Source organism: Schistocerca cancellata, chromosome 4 (assembly GCF_023864275.1).
Source record: "Schistocerca cancellata isolate TAMUIC-IGC-003103 chromosome 4, iqSchCanc2.1, whole genome shotgun sequence".
Taxonomy (NCBI): Eukaryota; Metazoa; Arthropoda; class Insecta; order Orthoptera; family Acrididae; genus Schistocerca; species Schistocerca cancellata.
This window is the reverse complement of record NC_064629.1, coordinates 505,851,892-505,872,031: the sequence shown is the minus strand read 5'-3', so window position 1 is coordinate 505,872,031 and position 20,140 is coordinate 505,851,892. Positions and strand designations below refer to the sequence as shown.

Genomic DNA, 20,140 nt, shown 5'->3' with positions numbered 1-20,140 from the left:
TTGCAGACCGAGCGCCACCACACGGCAGGTCTAGAGAGACGTACTAGCACTCGCCCCAGTTGTACAGACGACGTTGCTAGCCATGGTTCACTGAGAATTACGCTCTCATTTGCCGAGACGATAGTTAGCATAGCCTTCAGCTACATTTGCTACGACCTAGCAAGGCGCCCTTACCAATTGATATTGTGATTATAAAGCCTGTACAGTAACGAGAGATGTTCTACAAATGTGGATTAAAGTTAAGTATTCCAGAAGCTACGTACTTTTCTTTATAGCATTCATTACGTATCCTGTTTCAGACCTCACGCCAGCCTGCGTGAGCTTATAGCGTGCATTTCGGTCTCCTCACACAAAACAGTGTTGGCACTTCTGCCGACACTTCATATTGGCGACGAGTCTCAAAAAGGATCTTGTTCTTTATACTTGCTTTGCCCTCATTTACTTGTGTCATGGCTTCGCCAAATTCTCCAGATGTACTGTCCGAATTTTATCGCTTACAGAATCAGCAGAGGCAGGCCTTATTGGATGCCCTTGGACAGCTCGTCCAGGGTCAACGTGCACTGCAAAACGATGCGGCTGCCGCCGCCGCTTCATCGCTACCGCAGCCACAACACGCAGTTGCACCACCATTCCGTAATTTTCAAGCGGAAGTGGAAAGCTGGACGGAGTGGTCACGCCAATTTGGATTCCATCTCGCCGCCTACAGAATTCAAGGTAACGAGCGGCAGCCTCATTTATTATCGTGTGTCGGCGTCCAGACGTACAGAGTGATAGTGAAATTGTTTCCCCGATGCGACGTAGCAATTCTGTCCTACGACGAAATTTTGTCTGCTTTAGATGCCTATTTCAAAGAATCAGTTAATGTGGTTGCAAAAAGGAATACATTCTTTCGTACCAAACGTACGGCCGGTCAGACTAATTGGGAGTGGGTTGCAACTTTGCCAGGCCTTACAAGGGATTGTGCTTTTGAGTGTCAATGTGGACTCCCTTATTCAGATACTATGGTGCGTGATGCAATTGCACAGAACGTTTCTGATGTTCACATAAGGGAACAGATTTTGAAACTAGTCAATCCCTCCCTTCAACAAGTGATAGACATATTGGATAGGCAAGACACACTTGACTTTGCTCAGGAATCATTTGAAACTTCGCCAGCTGTGTGTCACATTAACCGGCCCGCCGGGCGAGCTGCACGGTACTGTAAACAGCCCTCGCGCACATCCGCGCAGCCACGTGTGCCGCGCAAGCACGCAAATGCAGTGAAATCATGCCCGCGGTGTGCTACTAGACATTCGCGTGAGAATTGCCCGTCACGCCAAGCTATTTGCTTTTTCTGTAATAAGAAAGGTCATGTTCAAAGTGTTTGCCAGAAAAAGCTTAGATCGGACACTCACAATCATTCCAGGCCCTTTGCTTCGCGCCAGAATCGCACCAAGGATACTCGGGCTCGTGAACCTTCGCCCATGGAAATTCATGTAGTTAATGCCACTCCGCCCAATGCTTCTCTCTCTAACAGTGACTGTGTTCCTTCCACAAAAAGTGAGCGTCAACATCAACGGAAATCCCGTCAAGTCGCAATTGATTCTGTACCAGTGTCTGTTCACGTTGCACAAAACAGTCGCTCTTGTTGTCAGCAGGACAATAAACTTTTTGTAGACTTGGAAATTAATGGCAACGTGATACCATTCCAGCTCGATACCGGAGCTGCAGTTTCATTGCTCAATAAAGACACGTACAAACAACTGGGCAAACCTCCGTTGCGTGCCGCAAATGTTAAGCTCACTAGTTATTCAGGACAGCATATCCCTGTGTTAGGACAGTGCAGCCTTCTTGCAACATACAAGGGACAAACAAAACTTGTGTCATTTTATGTTCTTCGTTCTTCTTCTGCAGTGAACTTGTTTGGTTTAGATTTATTTCAGTTGTTTAACTTGTCTATTGTAAATCAGGTCCTATCAGTGAACAAGCCTGTACCTCCACGTACAGCGCAGAAATTCATTCGCTGGTCTATTTTCCTCTCGCAGTACCACTACGATATCTTGTATCGGTCCACTGCTAAGCACGGAAACGCCGATGCGTTGTCCCATTTGCCTGTTGCTGAGGATAGAGCATTCGATTTCTTCGAACTTGCTTGCATGTTCATTGATTCGGAAACCAATGACGTGGTCGAATCGTTTGCGATTGATTTTCGTCGTGTAGCTACAGCCACGGCTGCTGACCCTGTCCTTACTACAGTTTTGCGTTTTGTTGCTATGCAATGGCCCTTGTCAAAGTCACGGATCGAGGATCCGTTGGTTCGCCGATTTTTTGCTCACAAGGAGAGACTTTTTGTACGATGTGGTGTTTTGCTGTTGCTTTCTGATAATGATCAGTCCAGGGTCGTGGTCCCACGTTCGTTACAGTCCTCTGTCTTACAGCTTCTCCACCAAGGACATTAGGGTATAGTGAGAACGAAACAACTTGCTCGTCAGCACTGTACTTGGTTCGGAATCGATGCTGCGATTACGAATATGTGCTCTTCTTGCATGGCGTGTGCAGAACAACAATCCGCACCACCGCGGAAATTCTTTGCCTGGCCAAACGCCACTTCCCCTTGGCAACGCTTACACATCGATTTTGCTGGTCCATTCTGGAATGCTCGATGGTTGATTGTTGTCGATTCATTCAGTAATTTTCCTTTTGTTGTCCGGATGTCTTCCACGACGTCTTCTGCCACCATCCAAGCGTTGTCCGCTATCTTTTGCATTGAAGGTCTACCACAGACTACTGTTTCCGACAATGGCCCACAATTCATGTCCGCAGAATTTCAGTCATTCTGCAGGGCCAATGGTATTCAACATCTGACAACCGCGCCGTTTTCGCCACAGTCAAACGGTGCCGCTGAGCGATTGGTCCGGACTTTCAAGTCACAGATGTTGAAGTTGAAAGAGTCGCATTCTCGGGAGGACGCGTTATTGCTCTTTTTGTCTTCGTATCGCTCTCAGACCCGAGATGGTCGCTCGCCGGCTGAGTTGCTTCATGGTGGCCCTCATCGAACCTTGATGTCTTTGCTGCATCCGCTGCATCAGGTTCCTGTGCAGCGGCAGCCACCTGCTTTTGCTCCCGGCGACGTTGTATTTTATCGCAACTATCGAGGTTCACGGCGTTGGCTCGCAGGGCGCATTCTTCGCTGCCTCGGCCGCGCGATGTATTTGGTTTTGGGGGCCTCTGGTGAGGTGCGTCGGCATCTCAATCAGCTGCGCCTCTGTCGTCGCACGATTTCAGTTCAGTGCTTTCTATCAGCGCTCCCAAGACTGATACTGTATCTCTGAATTTGAGCCATATCTTGTCTACATTTACATAATTAGCCTGGAAGGAATGGAGACTCTCTCTTAGGAAGGCATCAAGCGAATTTTTATCTGTTGTTTCAAATAGATATATTTTGAGTTTGTTTTTAGTGGTTTTGGTTGATATGGTTTTGAGCCGCGTTACAATGACCTTGTGTTCACTAATCCCTGTAACCGTCATGACGCTCTCTATTAGATCGGGATTATTTGTGGCTAAGAGGTCAAGAGTGTTTTCGCAACCATTCACAATTCGTGTGGGCTCATGAACTAATTGTTCAAAGTAATTCTTAGAGAAAGCATTTAGCACAATTTCGGAAGATGTTTTCTGTCTACCACCGGCTTTGAACATGTATTTTCGCCAACAAATCGACGGTAGATTGCAGTCTTCACCAATTATAACTGTATGAGTGGGGTACTTATTTGTAATGAGATTCAAGTTTTCTTTGAACCGTCCAGCTATTATATAATCTGAGTCGGGGGGGTCAGTAGAAGGAGACAACTATTATTTTGGTACGGCTGAAGAGTATAACCTCTACCCCTAGTAATTCGCAGGAACTATCTCTTTCATCTTCACTACAAGATAAACTACTACCAACAGACACAAACACACCACCACCTACTTTCCTTAATCTATCCTTTCTTAACACGATTTGCGCTTCTGTAAAAATTTCGGCAGAATTTATCTCCGGCTTTAGCCAGCTTTCTGTTCCTATAACGATTTCAGTTCAGTGCTTTCTATCAGCGCTCCCAAGACTGACTAACCTAAAAAACCGCCCAGTCCACGCCACACAGCCCCTGATACCCATGTAGACGCGTCCTGTATGTAGTGGACACCTGACCTACCCGAAACCCCACCACCCTATGGCGCAAGTTAAGGAATCTGCAGCCTACACGGTCGCTGAACCGTATGAGCCTCTGATTCAGACCCTCCACTCGGCTCTGTACCAAAGGCCCGCAATCGGTCCTGTCGACGAAGCTGCAGATGGTGAGCTCTGCCTTCATCTCGCTAGCAAGACTGGCAGTCTTCACCAACTCAGATAGCCGCCGGAAATCAGAGAGAATCTCTTCCGATCCATAGCGACATACATCATTAGTGCCAAAATGAGCCGCCACCTGCAGTTGGCTGCACCCTGTACCCTTCATGGCATCCGGAAGGAACCTTTCCACATCTTGGATGTCTCCCCCGGTATGCACACGGAGTGCACATTGGCTTTCTTCCCGTCCTTAGCTGCCACATCCCTAAGGGGCTCCATCACCCGCCTAACATTTGAGCTCCCATGTCTGGACATCTCAGGAAGACAGGCCACTGCCGCAACAGGCGAGGCCGCCCTTGCTGGCTCAGAAGTACTTTCAGCAGTGGGCAGCACCTCAAACCCGCTACGGAGGCGGCCAGCACCAACTTTCGCCTTCCGCCCAGGGATTCGCGACCCCGCCACGGTTCGCCAGTCACCGTCAGGCAAGTGTCGACCAGCAGGGACGTCCGAATCCGATGGCGCAGTTGCATCAGAGATCCCAGGCGATGCTACAGGTTCCAGAAGCGCCAAAGCGCTCGCCTCGGGTGTCCCAATGTCACCGCGGCCCAGGGCAACAGCCTGGAGCCTGTCGACCACGGCCAACACAGCTTCCAGCTGTTTACGGACAGTGGCCAATTTCCTCTGAATCCGTACACAACATGCGCAGTCCCTATCCATCTCTAACAATTTTTTTCCTCTCTTTTATCTCACAAGCCGTTCAAAACTAAAAGAGATGACTGACGACTACGCTAATTTACACTATTCAGGTACTAAAACGCGATGCTACAACTCTCAGATACTATAATACGCCCGAAATTAATGAATTAAACTATGCAAGTACCCAAAAACACGCAAATAAATTAAGAATTAAACTATGAAACAAATAAGTGAGTTAAGAGTATACGACTTGCTGCTAGCTGCTGCTTATCGAACGGCGACAGGGAGCTCACACTTTGTAATGTACGTCGTAGGGTCAGTATTCGCTCGCGTGTTTCTGATTTTCTACGGCATCCAAACAGATCTTCCCCGAGATCGGCTTCTACCAGTCTTTCCATTCGTCTGTAAACAATTCGTGAGAATATTTTGCAACCATGACTTATTAAACTGATAATTCGAAAATGTTCACATCTTTCAGCACCTGCCTTCTTTGGAACTGGAATTACTAAATTCTTCTTGAAGTCTGAGAATATTTCGCCTGTCTCATCATTTTGCTCACCAGATGGCTGGCTCTCCCAAGGCAATCAGCAATTCCAACAGAATATTGTCTACTCCTGGGGTTTTGTTTCGACTTATGTCTTTCAGCGCTATGTCAAATTCCTCACGCTGTATCATATCTCCCATCTCATCTTCTTCTACGTCCTCTTTCATTTCCATAATATTGCCCTTAAGTACTGTCCCTTGAATATATATACTCCTTCCACCTTTCTGCTTTCTGCTTTCCCTTCTTTGCTTACGGCAGGTTTTCCATTTGAGCTCTTGGTATTCACACAGGTGGTTCCCTTTTCTCCAAAGTTCTCTTTAATTTTCCTGTACGCGGCATCTGTCTTACCCCTAGCGATATATGCTTCTACATCCTTACATTTGTCCTATAGACATCCCTGCTTAGCCATTTTGCACTTCTTGCCGATCTCATTTTTGAGACGCTTGTATTGCATTTCACCTGTTTCATGTACTGCACACCTCCCGCCAGACACAAATCCTCAGTTTATCCACATACTACTGATGTAGTGCTCCTTGCCCATTATCTTCGTTACTCGCGGCATTTCGCCGATTCCCGTACGAGTTCGAGCGTGGTGTGCATCAGCCCTGAAGTGATCATCGGCCGTCTTTGTTGTATTATGTACAGGGGGTTCCATGTGAGGTACTTCTAGAGGTTGTCGGGGAGAGTAAGTCGATCAAGTTTAGCCTAGGAATCCACGTCCGGGAACGTCATCCAACGACGCTACAGAGCGTCAAAGTTATAGGCGCCTATATACTACATATACAAGGCTGATCCCGTGATGATGTTACAAACTTTCTAGGATGAAGGAGAAAGATAAGTGTATCAATCTGAGGTAAGGGTCCCTGGACCGTAAACGAACGAGTTGAAAGTTATAAGCGAAAAGCGTTCTGATATCTCTGAAGTGAAGTACATGTAATGATAGTGTTGTTGCTAAGAATATATGGTAGGCAACTTTCAGAGGTGGTAGTATGGATCAAAACAAGAAATACATTCCTAGTAAACATGAGCTCTAAATTGCATAGCTTAAGATATATGGGCACTTGTTAGACAGAGAATATGTCTTTCAGAATAGCGAAGATGAACAAATGCTCATAGTTCCTCAGGTATGCATTTTGGAGTCCATGTTTACTGGACTTTTTTCCTTTTTTTGGTCCATACTACCATCTCTGAAAGTTTACAGAATGATATTTTCACTCTGCAGCGGGGTGTGCGCTGATATGAAACTTACTGGCAGATTAAAACTGTGTGCCCGACCGAGACTCGAACTCGGGACCTTTGCCTTTCGCGGGCAAGTGCTCTACCAACTGAGCTACCCAAGCACGACTCACGTCCCGTCCTCACAGCTTTACTTCTGCCAGTATCTCGTCTCCTACCTTCCAAACTTTGCAGAAGCTCTCCTGTGAACCTCGCAGAACTAGCACTCCTGAAAGAAAGGATATTGCGGAGACTTGGTTTAGCCACAGCCTGGGGGCTGTTTCCAGAATGAGATTTTCACTCTGCAGCGGAGTGTGCGCTGATATGAAACTTCCCGTGAGGACGGGGCGTGAGTCGTGGTTGGGTAGCTCAGTTGGTAGAGCACTTGCCCGCGAAAGGCAAAGGCCTCGAGTTCGAGTCTCGGTCCGGCACACAGTTTTAATCTGCCAGGAAGTTTCATATCGGCGGACACTCCTTTGCAGAGTGAAAATCTCATTCTGGAAACAGCCCCCAGGCTGTGGCTAAGCCAAGTCTCCGCAATATCCTTTCTTCCAGGAGTGCTAGTTCTGCAAGGTTCGCAGGAGAGCTTCTGCAAAGTTTGGAAGGTAGGAGACGAGATACTGGCAGAAGTAAAGCTGTGAGGACGGGGCGAGAGTCATGCTTGGGTAGCTCAGTTGGTAGAGCACTTGCCCGCGAAAGGCAAAGGTCCCGAGTTCGAGTCTCGGTCCGGCACACAGTGTTAATCTGCCACGAAGTTTCAAAAATGGTTCAAATGGCTCTGAGCACTATGGGACTTAACATCTATGGTCATCAGTCCCCTACAACTCAAAACTACTTAAACCTAACTAACCTAAGGACATCACACAACACCCAGTCATCACAAGGCAGAGAAAATCCCTGACCCCGCCGGGAATCGAACCCTGGAACCCGGGCGTGGGACCACGAAGTTTCATCTCTGAAAGTTGCCTACCCTATAATCTTAGCAACAGCAGTACCATTACATGTATTCCACTATCAGGAGGTACCAAAATAGTTTTCGCTTACAACTTTCGACTCGTTCGTTTCCGCTAGAAGGACCCTTACCTCAAATTGATAAATTTGTCCTCCACAACCCTAGAAAATTTTTATCATCACCGAACCACGCTGTCCATACATACATTTACAGGCGCCGGCGCCTATTACTTTGGCGTTCTGCAGTGTCATTGGACGACGTTTACGGACACGGGTTCCTACGTAAAGCTTCATCTACACTACTGGCCATTAAATTTGCTACACCAAAGAAGATGACGTGCTACAGACGCGAAATTCAACCGAAAGGAAGAAGATGCTGTGATATGCAAATGATTAGCTTTTCGGGGCAATCACACAAGGTTGGTGTCAGTGGCGATACCTACAACGCGCTGACATGAGGAAAGTTTCCAACCGATTTCTCATACACAAACAGCAGTTGACCGGCGTTGCCTGGTGAAACGTTGTTGTGATGCCTCGTGTAAGGAGGAGAAATGCGTACCATCACGTTTCCGGCTTTGATAAAGGCCGGATTGTAGCCTATCGCGATTGCGGTTTATCGTATCGCAACATTGCTGCTCGCGTTCATCGAGATCCAATGACTGTTAGCACAATATGGAATCGGTGGGTTCAGGAGGGTAATACGGAACGCCGTGCTGGATCCCAACGGCCTCGTGTCACAAGCAGTCGAGATGACAGGCATCTTATGCGCATGGCTGTAACGGATCGTGCAGCCACGTCTCGATCCCTGAGTCAACAGATGGGACGCTTGCAAGAAAACTACAATCTGCACGAACAGTTCGACGACATTTGCAGCAGCATGGACTATCAGTTCGGAAACCATGGCTGCGGTTACCTTCGACGCTGCATCACAGACAGCAGAGCCTGCGATGGTGCACTCAGCGACGAACCTCGGTGCACGAATGGCGGAACGTCATTTTTTCGGATGAATCCAGGTACTGTTTACAGCATCATGATGCTCGCATCCGTGTTTGGCGACATTGCGGTGAACGCACATTGGAAGCGTGTATTCGTCATTGCTATACTGGCGTATCACCCTGCGTGATGGTATGGGGTACCATTGGTTACACGTCTCGATCACCTCTTGTTCGCATTGACGGCACTTTGCACAGTGGACGTTACATTTCAAATGTGTTACGACCCGTGGCTCTACCCTTCATTCGATCCCTGCGAATTCAGCAGGATAATGCACGACCGCATGTTGCAGGTCCTGTACGGGCCTTTCTGGATACAGAAGATGTTCGACTGCTGCCCTGGCCAGCACATTCTTCAGATCTCTCACCAGCTGAAAACGTCTGGTCAATGGTGGACGAGCAACTGGCTCGTCACAATACGCCAGTCACTACTTTTGATGAACTGTGATATCGTGTTGAAGCTGCATTGGCAGCTGTACCTGTACACACCATCCAAGCTCTGTTTGACTCAATGCCCAGGCGTATCAAGGCCGTTATTACGGCCAGAGGTGGTTGTTCTGGGTACTGATTTCTCACTATCTATGCGCTCAAATTGCGTGAAAATGTAATCACATGTCAGTTCCAGTATAATATATTTGTCCAATGAATACTCGTTTATCACCTACATTTCTTCTTGGTGTAGCAATTTTAATAGCCAGTAGTGTACTAAGTCCTTTCCACAATCTATAGAAGCGTGTAACATGATTTGTGACACACCAGCATGTGGTGTCTGTGCTTTCAGAAATACCCAAAAGAACAGACACCATTTTGATCTACAGCCACTTCAAACCAAGACAAAAGGAATCAAAGGCAGCAGCTGCCTCTGGGCATTTATTTAAATAGATGGGAAAAGTTGAAAATTTGTGGTAAGCTGGGATTAGAACCCAGGTCTCTTACTTACCAGTCAGCTGCACTGAACAATGTGCCATCTGGACACAGTGGTCAGTGCATCTATCTACTATACAGGGGACCCAGGTTCGAATCCTGATCAAGCACAGATTTTCAACTTTCTCCATTGATTTAAATCAATGCCCACTGGCAAATAATCTCATTAATTCCATGTGTCTTGATTCATAGTGGTTGCAGAATCAAAATGGTGCCGGAGATGTCCGAAAGAACAGACACCAAATATTACAAGGGTCACTCCAAAAGAAATGCACACTATTTTTGTAAAAATACTACTTTCATTCTGCATGTGTGAAAGTTTTACTGTGTGTAGATAAATGCTTCCCGCTTGTTTTCAAACTTAGTTCAACCTGTTACCGTGAGTGGTGCTGTCACAGTATGTCTCGAAGATGGCTACTACACTTGACGTTCGTCAGAAGCAACGTGCTGTCATAGAATTCCTGTGCTGTGAAAACGAGACAGTGGGAAACATCCACAAGAGGTTCAAAATGGTGTATGGAGATTCTGCTGTCGATCGCAGTACAGTTAATCGGTGGGCAAGCAGGTTACGTGATGTAAGCGGGCACGGCAACATTGAGGATTGTCCTCGCAGCGGCAGGCCTCGTACTGCACACTCTCCAGACAATGTGCAGAGAGTTAACGGATTGGTGCCAAGTGGAACCACATAAATCCTGATGCATAAGTGGCGACACTGAAGAAACTTCAAGCTCGACTGAGTCGTGATCGACCACATGGGCAAAAGCAGAATGTTTTGCTGTTGCATGACAATGCACGGCCACATGTCAGTCAAAAAATCATGGAAGCGATCACAAAACTCGGATGGACAACACTGAAACACCCGCCTTACAGTCCTGACCTGGCTCTATGTCACTATCATCTCTTTGGGAAACTGAAAGACTCTCTTTGTGGGACAAGGTTTGAAGGTGATGATTCCCTTGTGCACGCTGCCAAACAGTGACTCCAACAGGTTGGTCCGGAATTTTACCGTGTGGGTATACAGGCGCTGGTTCCAAGATGGCGTAAGGCAATTGAGAGGGATGGAAATTATGTGGAGAAATGGAAATATTGTTCCTAAAGGATGTAGCTACACACTGTAAAACTTTAAAACATGTAGAATAAAAGACGGATTTTTTAAAAAAAATAGTGTGCATTTCTTTTGGAGTGACTCTCGTAATATTTTACGCTTCTACTCATAAATTTCCATGTAATTATAAACGATTATTTTCGTACGGATCGGACCCAGAGAAGCACCTAATGTTACCCACCGGCCGAGTTAAGTCCACAGCCTGCCGGTATCTGATAGACACCGAGCTCTAAAATCCAAAAGTCAATATAGTTTCTTATAAACAATGTTAGAAATAGAGAAATTGACATTTATTTAGGTATTAGACGAAGATATGGTGACAACAACTTGTCAGCTAATAAAAACTAAAAAGTTCATTTCATTCATCATAATCGATATTTTTGAAAAGCCTTTAAATAATCGATCACTGCATCCGTTACGTATTTATCCATGCTTACCACGATGCATTTCGAAAATTTATTCTCACTCTCAAGTGCATTTGCTTACATTTTGCGTGATGTTGACACTAGTGTTTTTCTGCCTCTCTCGCACTATAGTCGTCTTTTGAAGTAGTATTGCAATCGGAAAATCGGGCAAAATATATCATCGGATGCTTTTTATATGCTAATATTAGAAATAGTGTTTTGTCTGGTTACTTACAGGTGCAGTGCCTCTTCCAATACGCAGAATACCACACATACAAAGACCATCACTCACGCCTCCGACTGTACCCAGACTCTTTTTTGTGAAACCATACTCTCACATCTCTGTAAAATAATCTGATAAAAAAAAACAGTTTGAATGATGATTTGCATATGTGTAATATTCTGCGTTATGGAAGAGGCGCAGTACCTGTAAGTAGGCAACGAGAAATACTATTTCTAACATTAGCATATAAAAATCATCCCAAGATTTATTTTGTCTGATTTTCCGACTGAAATACTACCCCGAGCACAGGACAACTGCGCAAGAGGGGCACAAAAAACCACATGTAAACATCGCTCAAAATACTAATGTACACAAGTGCGCCTGACAATGACGATACATTCTCGAAATCCATCATGCTAAATATTAAAGAATTTGTAATGGTGCAGTCTTTTTTAATTTTTTCTGCACCAGCTGTAGAGGTACTTATAAGACTGATAAATAATGGAAATTGGGCTATATCTGGAGTAGAGGTGAGTTTAGTAATTTGATGGGATTATTTTAATCACTGTAAAATTCGGAAATTGTGTCATACCAGTAATCCTCTTTATCAGACTTTCAATGGGAATTAGCGACATAAATGTCCCATAAAAGTTAAATTTATAAATTTTTAAAGATAGATGGGCAAATTTAAAAATATACAGTAGTTTTTGAAGGCATTGCTCACCTCCTTCTTCTTTAATTGCTGGTCCATCGTTTGGTCCGTTTTCTGGCTCGGATTCCATGCCAGTATCTGTAACCCAAATACAGAACAAACTGTAAATTTATTTGTTTAATAAAATGTGGAGATACAAATGGGTGCTTCGTAATTTAACACATTATAAGCCGGGGGCTTCAAGAATCGTTGAAACAGACCTATTAACGGCATTGGTGAGTGTACAACACGACACACGACTGCTTGTGGTACCACTGAACAAAGAAAGAAAGGCATTTTGTAGCATAAGGAAGCTGAAGAAACAAGTTCAACATATAAGAGGAAGCTAAAGAAAACGTGACAGGAAATACTAACTGAAAATACCGGGTGATCAAAAAGTCAGTATAAATTAGAAAACTGAATAAATCATGGAATAATGTAGATAGAGAGGTACAAATTGACACACATGCTTTGAATGACATGGGGTTTTATTAGAACCAAAAAAATACAAAAGTTCAAGAAATTTCCGACAGATGGTGCCTCATCTGATCAGAATAGCAATCATTAGCATAACAAAGTAAAATAAAGCAAAAATGATGTTATTTATAGGAAATGTTCAATATGTTCACCATCATTTCTCAACAATAGCTGTAGTCGAGGAATAATGTTGTGAACAGCGCTGTAAAGCATGTCCGGAGTTATGGTGAGGCATTGGCGTCGGATGTTGTCTTTCAGCATCCCTAGAGATGTCGGTCGATCCCGATACACTTGCGACTTCAAGTAACCCCAAAGCCAATAATCGCACGGACTGAGGTCTGGGGACCAGGGAGGCCAAGCATGACGAAAGTGGCGGCTGAGTACATGATCACCACCAAACGACGCGCATCTGTTGGACATTTTGTGAACTTTGTTTTTTTTTTTTTTTGTTCTAATAAAACCCCATGTCATTCGAAGCAAGTGTGTCAATTTTTACCTCTCTATCTACGTTATTCCGTGGTTTATTAAGTTTTGCCGGCCGGAGTGGCCGAGCGGTTCTAGGCGCTACAGTCTGGAACCGAGCGACCGCTACGGCCGCATGCTCGAATCCTGCCTCGGGCATGGATGTGTGTGATGTCCCCAGGTTAGTTCGGTTTAACTAGTTCTAAGTTCTAGGGGACTGATGACCTCAGAAGTTAAGTCCCATAGTGGTCAGAGCCATTTGAACCATTTTATTAAGTTTTCAAATTTATACTGACTTTTTGATCACCCGGTATGAAATGAAGTGCGAAAATACTGCCGCCATTTAATTGCTATTGTGTTCCGTCACCCAATGATGAAAAATTGTTGATATAAAGAGCGATAAATAGCCTTCATATAACTTTACTGTTACGCCCAAGGATTATTGTGGCATGAGTGACTATTTCTCACTCAGTAATCACGTGAACGAAGCCTTTTTACTTTACTTTTCGTATCATGCATAAATTTATGTTTTCCTGCATTTAGAGTTACTCGTCCATCTGGATAGGGATAATTTTTTGTTAGGATATTAATTCAAATTTTGTCGGATAACAATTCCTCACAGATAACTGCATCATTTGTGAGAAGACAGATATTGAAGATAATAATATTTGCTAAATGAGTAACGTAGAACATGAGCATTAAAGGTTATTTGTCTCTATCTGAAGCACTTCAAATTTTGCTTATGTGTCTGTGGTGGACTCTTCAACTAAGATAGTGCGCTGCGGTGTGCCTGGCACAAACATTCAAATCCAGACGCCTAATCCAAATATTAAAAAATATCTTCGTATATTCTACATACAGTCATCAGGAAAGGTGACGCAGTGGCAAGACCATGGAACCGTACTGGGGAGGACGGCAGTTCAAACCCCCATGCAGCCATCCATATTTACGACTTTCGTGATTTCATCGCTTGAGGAAAGTGCTGGGATGATTACTTTGAAAGTACACAACCAAATTCCTTCCCTATCCATCCTCAGTCTGAGTTTATGCTCCGTCTCCAATGACATCATCGACGGGAAGCTAAACCCTAATCATTCTTCCTTCGCATAGTAAGCTAAATGAGTAGGGGACATTCAAGTGTAATGAACACTTGGAGAGTGCGCAAGTGTGAAGATGTTTTTACTCAAAAATAAACAAACGGAAAAAATCGCAATACCAAAATGGAGTTGTGCGACGAAAACGAAAGTTGTTGGGCGTGTTTCTACATCAGAAAGATAATGTTTAATCAAATTTCCCCCCAGTCGCATAAGAGTGGCGACAGTTGTGCCACTATGAGAATGCAAATGAGGTTTGCTTTAAATACACGCTGTAACGTCGTGAGCGTTTGTTACATTTGAGATTCGACGTGGTGAGACGATATTACCCCAGAATTCCTTTCAGGGTAGAAAGACTCCATTACCAGCACCACATTATTTGGTTAGTTGATTGATTATGGGGAGGGATCCGAACAGCGAAGTTACCGGTCCAGTCGGATTAGGGAAGGATGGGGAAAGAAAGTCAGCCGTGCCCTTTCAAAGGAACAACGCTGGAATTTACCTGAAGCGATCACGGCCGGACGCGGATTTGAACCGTCGTGCTCCCGAATGAGAGTCCAGTGTGCGAACCACTGCGACACCCGCTCGGTGCACCACACTGAATTTGAACGCGGTCGCGTAATAGGGCTACGAGAAGCTGGTTATTTGTCTCTATCTGGAGCACTTCAAATTTTGCTTATGTGTCTGTGGAGGACTCTTCAACTAAGATAGTGTGCTGCGGTGTGCCTGGCACAAACATTCAAATCCAGACGCCTAATCCAAATATTAAAAAATATCTTTGTATATTCTACATACAGTCATCAGGAAAGGTGACGCAGTGGCAAGACCATGGAACCGTACTGGGGAAGACGGCAGTTCAAACCCCAACATCACACACATCCGTGCCCGAGGCAGGATTCGAACCTGCAACCGTAGCGGTCTCGCGGTTCCAGACTGCAGCGCCAGAACCGCGCGGCCACTTCGGCCGGCGAAGCTGGGTCTGCCTCGGTGCCAGTGATGGCCCTGTGTTGGTTAGGAGGAGGTCAGGTGAGCGCCGCAAACCAGTCTGTTTGATGCCTAGACACAATGGACTTACACCTGGAGTTATGGTCTGAGGTGCGATTTCATATGACAGGAGGAGACTCTTGAGGTTATCCCACGCACCCTAACCGCAAATTTGTACGTCAGTCTGGTGATTCGACTTGTTGTGCTGCCATTCATGGACAGAATTCCAGAGGCTGTTTTCCAACAGGATAGCACTCGTCCACATACCGCTGTTGTAACCCAACATGCTCTCTACAGTGTCGACACGTTGCGTTGGCCGCCTCGATTACCAATCGGTGACATATGGGACATCATCGCACGACTACTCCAGCGTCATCCACAAACAGCGTTAACCGTCCCAGTATTCACCAACAAAGTGCAACAGGCATGAAATTTCATCCCACAAACTGAAATCCTTCGCCTTTACAATACAATGCATACACGTTTGCATGCTTTCATTCAACATTCTGTCGGTTGCACCGGATATTAAAGTACCAGCATTTCATATTTAGCAAACATCCTTGCCGCAGTGGTAACACCGGTTCCCGTCAGATCACCGAAGTTAAGCGCTGTCGGGCTGGGCTAGCACCTGGATGAGTGACCATCCGGTCTGCCGAGCGCTGTTGGCAAATGGGGTGCACTCAGCCCTTGTGAGGCAAACTGAAGAGCAGCTTTATTGAGAAGTGGCGGCCGGGAGAGCGGTGTGCTGAACACGAGCCCCTACAGATCCGCATCCAGTGACGCCTATGGGCTGAGGATGACACGGCGGCCGGTCGTTACCGTTGGGCCTTCATGGCCTGTTCGGAAGGAGTTATTTCATATTTGCATTGGCTTATCTCGCCCTTACATTAACCAGTCATAATGCAATGTTACTTACAAAAATGTATTCTCGAAAGACATTACTCTACATTAATTATGTTTTGGTGTTGAGATTGTTTTCCCGTCCATGAACGTTCAAATGCGAAAACTCTTAGGAATTTTTTTAGGTAGTACAAAAGTAGCTGTTAACTAACTTTTTTATCAGATCCTTTTAAATGAAAAGAAACATATTCGTATTTTTTGTGAGCCGACAGGAGCATTTTTCCGCTGGTTCCCTACTTTTCTCTGCTGCTGCAGGGCATGGGCATGTTACTCGTATGAAAAAAAATATAGGTCAGTAACATTTAGATAGTTTACTTGTGTGAAACTGAAATAGCGTAAAACTAATTTGACACCTCAGACGCGCAAAACAATTTTACATGTGCTTCAGTACCACAGCATGTAGTTCCCAGACGACAACGGGGACACTTTACAGCGTATTTCTCCGGGCTATGTCACTTTCCGAGCTAAGTTTTCGCCTCATACCGGATTCTACTTGTAGAAGTAGGGTAAATTTGAACCTCTGTATCGTGGAAACGGATAAAGATATCTACAAAACTTTCAAGTTTGCTCGAAACCGGAAGCTTAGGAACATATTGTAAACATTTCAGCCATTTTCTGTGCATAGCCGTCTTGGAATCCTCGGCTTGGGTTTGATCCTCCGGGGACGGCGAAAATACAGAAAAAAAAATTTTTTTTGCAGTTTTCCGAGGTACCGTCCATGCACTAATAGTATCTCCGTAAGTCCCAACTAGCCCATTGTCAACTGCAAAAAGAACAAAACGATTTATGGTCCCTACCTTTTTATCACCGACAGAACCCGAGGTATGAGCACCGGAAAATCCCATTTCTTATGTGCGGCTTTTCGAATATATCAGGTACACACACTGTCGCATACATACCGATATAGCGGACAAAGTGTGATTAGTTCATTAATTTTATTTGCAGTCGTCTCTAAGATCTCATATTTCTGCTACAGGTGTTATAAGTCCAGGCTGTAAGGCGTGCTACACGTCTTTCACCATAACCTGCTAATTTCAGGGTGACGTTCATTGCTAAGATTAGTCAAAGGGATTTTCAGCCTTATACGCTAATTCTTTTCGTGAAGTGGGTGGATCTGCTAGGAGTAAACGCATTGTTAGAGGAGTAAATGTGGTAGGCATTGAATTCAATAACGTGATGTATATCGATTCAACGCGTTGACACTTAGGCTACCCGTGGGCTACTCCGGCGACCTTGGTAGTAATAGAGTTTATACGATTAAGTTGGTTGGTTGGTTGGTTGGTTTTGGGGAAGGAGACCAGACAGCGAGGTCATCGGTCTCATCGGACTAGGGAAGGACGGGGAAGGAAGTCGGCCGTGCCCTTTGAAAGGAACCATCTCGGCATTTGCCTGGAGCGATTTAGGGAAATCACGGGAAACCTAAATTAGGATGGCCGGACGCATACGATTAAGTAGCTTTGATACATTTTATACAGGGTGTTACAAACAGATACGGCCAAAATTTCAGGAAACATTCCTCACACACAAAGAAAGAAAATATGTTATGTGGACATGTGTCCGGAAACGCTTACTTTCCATGCTACCGCTCATTTTATTACTTCTCTTCAAATCACATTAATCATGGAATGGAAACACACAGCAACCGTACCAGCGTGACTTCAAACAGTTTGTTACAGGAAATGTTCAAAGTGTCCTCCGTTAGCGAGGATACATGCATCCACCCTCCGTCGCATGGAGTCCCTGATGCGCTGATGCAGCGCTGGAGAATGGCGTATTGTATCACAGCCGTCCACAATACGAGCACGAAGAGTCTCTACATTTGGTACCAGGGTTGCGTAGACAAGAGCTTTCAAATGCCCCCATAAATGAAAGTCAAGAGGGTTGAGGTCAGGAGAGCGCGGAGGCCATGGAATTGGTCCGCCTCTACCAATCCATCGGTCACCGAATCTGTTGTTGAGAAGCGTACGAACACTTCGACTGAAATGTGCAGGAGCTCCATCGTGCATGTACCACATGTTGTGTCGTACTTGTAAAGGCACATGTTCTAGCAGCACAGGTAGAGTATTCTGTATGAAATCATGATAACGTGCTCCATTGAGCGTAGGTGGAAGAACATGGGGCCCAATCGAGACATCACCAACAATGTCTGCCCAAACGTTCACAGAAAATCTGTGTTGATGACGTGATTGCACAATTGCGTGTGGATTCTCGTCAGCCCACACATGTTGATTGTGAAAATTTACAATTTGATCACGTTGGAATGAAGCCTCATCCGTAAAGAGAACATTTGCACTGAAATGAGGATTGACACATTGTTGGATGAACCATTCGCAGAAGTGTACCCGTGGAGGCCAATCAGCTGCTGATAGTACCTGCACACGCTGTACATGGTACGGAAACAACTGGTTCTGCCGTAGCACTCTCCATACAGTGACGTGGTCTAAGTTACCTTGTACAGCAGCAACTTCTCTGACGCTGACATTAAGGTTATCGTCAACTGCACGAAGAATTGCCTCGTCCATTGCAGGTGTCCTCGTCGTTCTAGGTCTTCCTCAGTCGCGAGTCATAGGCTGGAATGTTCCGTGCTCCCTAAGACGCCGATCAATTGCTTCGAACGTCTTCCTGTCGGGACACCTTCGTTCTGGAAATCTGTCTCGATACAAACGTACCGCGCCACGGCTATTACCCCGTGCTAATCCATACATCAAATGGGCATCTGCCAACCCCGCATTTGTAAACATTGCACTGACTGCAAAACCACGTTCGTGGTGAAGACTAACCTGTTGATATTACGTACTGATGTGCTTGATGCTAGTACTGTAGAGCAATGAGTCGCATGTCAACGCAAGCACCGAAGTCAACATTACCTTCCTTCAATTGGGCCAACTGGCAGTGAATCGAGGAAGTACAGTAGACACTGAGGAAACTAAAATGAGCTCTAACATGGAAATTAAGCGTTTCCGGACACATGTTCACATAACATCTTTTCTTTATTTGTGTGTGAGGAATGTTTCCTGAAAGTTTGGCCGTGCCTTTTTGTAACACCCTGTATAAAGTGATGGTGGAAAAGGGGGGGGGGGGGGGGGAAGAAAGCAAAGGAAAGGGAAGGTAAGGGAAGAAATTATTGATGTCAGCTGCATAGGGAGTTTATGCGATGAGAGAAAATGTGTGCAAGACCGGGACTCGAGCCCTGCATCACCTGCTTACTTGGCATTTGTGTTAACCACTGTTCCAGCCAGACACAGTATTTATCGCAACAGCGCGAACCATCTCAGCACACGGCCCGGCCGAACCACACTCTCACCATGCGCCACTTATCCGCAGTCCCCGTCCGTGTCCTCCGTGCTGGTTACTTTGAGATTCACACAGCAGGTCGAACGTGACTGCGCATCGGCACTGGAGGTGGTGGATCCGTGGCCCATAGAGGCAAATGAATTAAATGAAAGCGTGGCGCCTGTTGTTTCATGACCGGATCATGGAGTTGGCACCCTCCTCTCGAGATGCGCCGGCTCCGGTGGCTCGCATCTCACAGCCGCTACCACACTTGCGAACTTTTTTGGCGAATAGAGATATGTATAGACACTGACTACCACGCTTGCAATGGTACGTGATATATATCGATATTTATCGCTTATTGTCACGAGAACGGCCAAGTAATACCGTAGAGAGACGGCAACCAACAGTAAATTGGTCAGTTGCATGGCGTTCAGTGATCTATGTCTTTCTTGATACAGTGACGGATGCGCTATGGTATCTGGTAGTAAATGCGAAGTATGTGACGCGATTCAGTTATGTGCTATTCATATGATGGATACTCCACTGTGCCTTCAGTGCAATGGTTTGGACACTGTTGCACACTGCGTGATATGTAGAACTTCTGCAGAAGTGTAGTGTTTGGCACAAAAATTACCGCTTTCTTGTTCCGAGTTGTGCCACAAGCTATCTAAACACAGATATTTCTTTAATACGATAAGACATACTACCACCAAGCGAAGACTAATGCAGTGACTTGGATTCGGAGAGTGACAGTTTTTTTTTTTTGTGGTTTTAGGGCGCAAAACTGCTAAGGTCATTAGCGCCCAGCCCGTGACTTAAGACAGTAAAAAACCGAATTTTAAAACCAGCAGCAATGGGAACAAAGTCAGAAAATTTGAGAAACTAAAAATAGAAGAATGCTT

The 20,140-nt window shown here is 45.3% G+C and overlaps 1 protein-coding gene across 1 annotated transcript in view; it reads right to left on the bottom strand.

Annotated features, from left to right (window-relative positions):
* LOC126184291 (putative uncharacterized protein DDB_G0285119) overlaps window positions 1-20,140 on the bottom strand; it is a 153,827-nt gene that overhangs the window by 42,808 nt on the left and 90,879 nt on the right. The window lies entirely within an intron of this gene.